The following is a 3673-nucleotide window of genomic DNA, read 5'->3' on the forward strand; positions in this document are numbered from 1 at the left end:
AATAAGGCTGGCAGACAGTATGAATTATGTACATGTTGTATATATGTATATGTCGTTTTGTGTATATGTATGTATACGTTGGATGTGTAGGCATGTAATGTGCGTGTGTGGACGCGTATGTATATACATGTGTTGTGGGTGGGTTTGAGCCATTTCTTTGTCTAGTTTCTTTGGCGCCACCTCGCTACGCGGGAGACAGCGACAAAGCAAAATAAAATAAATACAGTACTGTGTAGTTGACAACTCTATATCTGTCCACCCTGGTGAAACAAATACGATGCTCGTAAATCTAATGATGACTCGGGTGAAGAAGAGGGTGGAAATCGCGACTCAAAGGAGACAGAAAAACCCATTGCCATCAGTTGAAGTTAAGTGTGGGGAGCATAGGTGCCGTATACTTATTGTATTATGGTTCTGGTGTTCGAGCACCAGGAAGCAGACTACAACACAAAATTATGACCAGAACCTCAGGTTACTTGGAAGATTTGCATCAGTGCGAACAGTTTTGGGGTTACGATAGTCGTTTAGTCCTTCCTGTATGACCTAACTTCACACTCGGATATACATATTTTTAAAGATGGAATAAAGCCCATGTGAGAAGATGTTGGGAATAAGAATGGGGGGAAATGGATTGTTCGTTTACGCCACAGGACTGGCTTCACGGTGTTGAGAGAACATGATATTGGTAATGCTAGGTGAACAGTCATGGTTGGAGATGAGATCTGTGGTGCTGTCATTCAGTGATATTCGGAGAACATTATCTCTATTGGAATCGAAGTGCACAGGCAAGTAACAACAGGACGAATCCGTGACACTTTGAAGCGAGTTCTTAACCTTCCTCTCAATACAGTTATGGAATAAAATTCATAATGATTCTCTGAGCACAACCACTCCGCGTCCAGCATACTGCGGAAACCTGGCCCCCCATGAGGCCTGACCTGCACTGATGTTTCTATCCTCCAGCCACCCCCCAACCCACCCTGCTTGGAGAGAAGAGATTCTGGGGGGAGATGGGGGAAGAGGTTGAGACAACCATCATACTCTATGTTGAGTGGAATATATCTGTGCCAAGTTGCAGTTGTGGTCATGTACATAGGTGATGTATGTTCTGAACTGTTTACAAAGCAACACATACCTTTTCTCTGATACATTTTTTGAAGCCGACACAGAATTAGATGGGATATCTAAGCTGTACTCCTTTTAAGAATATATGTCTGTGACTATACTTCAGCTTTATGCTTAACTCGCTAAAGCTTCAAAGACTGCTTTTCAACCACAGGCCCAACAAGACAGTTAGACCACCAAAAATGGTAATCAAACTACTGTCCACAATGTGTTTACCATGTTCAAGTAGTCTCTGCTTTGGTTTAATCAATGAAAGTTTTGGAAATAAGTTTAAAGATGATCGTGTTTTATTCCCTAAGCGAAGTGTTTTTTTATCCTCAAGCGCTCTTCCTTTGGTTTGATCAGTGGAATTTAGTGGAAATGAGTTTAAAGTGATAGATTTTTATCCCTGAGAAAATATTTTTTGTGCCTCTTGGCAGCATATAAGCTGTTGGTCATTTACAGTTTTGTCTTTACTGGGAGGAAGTATTTTGAAGTTAATTACAAAGTAATGGAAAAAAGTAATGTCCTGGATTTTGTAAAAAAAAAAAATGACATTTTTCTTTGTAGATAGGATATTTGGTTTCAGGGGCCCCTTTGTGGGACGAAAAATTATCAGAGCAATAGAAAGTCAAGTGAAAACTCAAGTGTTCCCTTTTATTTACAGGTATTTAGGATTTTATTATTTTATTATTGATAATAGGGAGGGGTATACGGACAAAGAGGTTATATGATGGATTGATTACTTAATATCTTAATTACTTGTGCAGAAATGTGATATATAAGGTGCTATGGATATATGGTGAATAGATGATACTTATCCCTAGGGCTAGGGGAGAAAGATTCTTTCCACGTAGTCCTGCGTGTCGTAGAAGGCGACTAAAAGGGGAGGGGCGGGTGGCTGGAAATCCCCACCTCTCGTTTTTTGTTTTTAATTTCCAAAGAGGACAAGAGAAGAGGGCCAGGTGGGATAAACCCTCAAAGCCCAGTCCGCTGTTCTTAACCCTCCTCGCTAAACGGAAATGGCGAATAGTATGAAAGAAAGAAAAGAAAGAAAGATATATATACATATACACTGTTAATATATATACACACGTGTTGGAGTGATGTAATACATGGTATGGGGGTGGGTTTGGGCCATTTTTTAGTCTGTTTCCTTGCGCTTACCCCGCAAACGCGGGAGACAGCGACCAAGCAAAATTTAAATAAATAAATAAATAAATAAAATAAAAAATATATATATATTTTATTTCCATGGGAGCGGGGTGGGCCGATATCCTCCCTCCTTGTTTTTAACTTTCTAAAATGGGAAACAAAAAGAAGGAGTCACGCGGGGAGTGGGTCATCCTCCTCGAAGAGTGGGGTGCCTTTAAAAGTTTTGTGGATGTAACCAGGGTGTGAAAAAAGGGAGAGATAGGTAGTTATGTTTGAGGAAAGGAACTGGATGTTTTGGCTCTGAGTGAACGAAGTCAGGGGTAAAGGGGAAGAGTGGTTTGGAAAGTCTGGGAGTGAAGTCAGGGGTTAGTGAGAGGGCAAGAGCCCAAAGGGGAAAGGGGTAGCAAAACTCCTGAAACAGGAGTTGTGGGAGTATGTCTAGAAAGTAAGAAAGTAAATTCTCGATTAATATGGGGAAAACTGAAGTTGGGTGGAGAGGGTGGGTGTTATTGGTGCATAAGCACCCGGGCATGGAAGAAAGTCATGCGAGGCAAGTGTTTTGGGAACGCTAAAAGAGGGTGTTAGCGGTTTTTTTGCACGAGACCGGGTTATAGTGATGGGTGATTTTAATGCAAAGGTGGTAATTTTGGCAGTTGATGGGATAATTGGTATCATGGGGTGTTCAGTTTGTAAATGGAAAAATGGTGAAGAGCTTGTAGATTTAGGTGTGAAAAAGGACGATGATCGGGAATACCTGGTTTAAAAGCGAGATAAAACTAAGTATACTTATTAGTAGGGGAGATGGCCAGAGGCGTTATTGGATTACGGGTAATGGAAAGGCGTGCGAAAGAGGACTTTTGGTTTTTCAATGTGCTGAGAGGTGCAAACTGGAGGGATGTCCCGATCATTATTTGTGGAGGCTAAGGTGAAGATTGTATGGGTTTTAAAAAAAGAAAAGTGAATTTTTGGGGTGGAGAAGGTGGTGAGGTACGTGAGCTTGGGAAGAGAGACCTGTGTGAGAAGTATCAGGAGAGACTGTGTACAGATGGAAAAAGACAGGTTTTAGAACAATGGAAGTAAGGGGAGTGGGGGGAGGAATGGGATGTATTTAGGGAATCAGTGTTTGGGTTGTTTCAAAAGAAGCTTGTGGGATGAGAAGAGTGGGGGGTGGGCTGTTTTGAAAGGGTAGTTTAAATGGGGGATGAAGAAGTAAGGGGTAATTAGTGAAAGAGAAGAGAGAGGCATTTGGGGCGATTTTTTGCAGGGAAAAAATGCAATTGAGTGGGGAAAAGAGTATAAAAGAAAGTGAAGGGGGTCAAGAGAAGGTGCAGAGGTGAAAAAGGGCTAAAGAGAGTTGGGGTGAGAGGGCTATAGTAAATTTTAGGGAGAATAAAAAGATGTTTGAAGGAGGTTT

General features: G+C 41.4%; 1 pseudogene; it reads left to right on the plus strand.

The window, feature by feature from the left end:
* The first annotated feature begins 270 nt into the window (after positions 1-270).
* On the plus strand, positions 271-861 carry LOC139747745 (eukaryotic translation initiation factor 4E type 2 pseudogene; annotated as a pseudogene).
* The last annotated feature ends 2812 nt before the right edge of the window (positions 862-3673 follow it).

This window comes from Panulirus ornatus, chromosome 70 (genome assembly GCF_036320965.1).
Source record: "Panulirus ornatus isolate Po-2019 chromosome 70, ASM3632096v1, whole genome shotgun sequence".
Classification (NCBI taxonomy): domain Eukaryota; kingdom Metazoa; phylum Arthropoda; class Malacostraca; order Decapoda; family Palinuridae; genus Panulirus; species Panulirus ornatus.